Raw genomic sequence first — 274 nt, forward strand, 5'->3', positions numbered from 1 at the left:
GGAGACAAACGCGCAAAATAATATATATATGTACACATTCTCTAGGACGACGACACATAAAACTCCACGAAACCACTGCTCAGGGAGGGACACTTACTCAGGAAGGCACGTGTACGGCTGGACAAGCACGGAGGCAAGAGAAGCACTAGCCCGTCACTTAGGGGGAAGTAACACTCTCCGTTACAAGCGTCACATCATTCCAAATGTAAAATACCATCAAGGACTACAGTATATATTAAAAAAAAAAGGAAACATCTCTCTCTTCCTTATAAAG

At 43.1% G+C, this 274-nt stretch overlaps 1 protein-coding gene across 42 annotated transcripts in view; it reads right to left on the minus strand.

Moving 5' to 3' along the window:
* Positions 1 to 274, minus strand: part of LOC119593093 (cytoplasmic dynein 1 intermediate chain-like) — a 47,628-nt gene that overhangs the window by 14,750 nt on the left and 32,604 nt on the right. The gene's annotated exons all lie outside the window — the stretch shown is intronic.

This window comes from Penaeus monodon, chromosome 31 (assembly GCF_015228065.2).
Source record: "Penaeus monodon isolate SGIC_2016 chromosome 31, NSTDA_Pmon_1, whole genome shotgun sequence".
NCBI lineage: Eukaryota > Metazoa > Arthropoda > Malacostraca > Decapoda > Penaeidae > Penaeus > Penaeus monodon.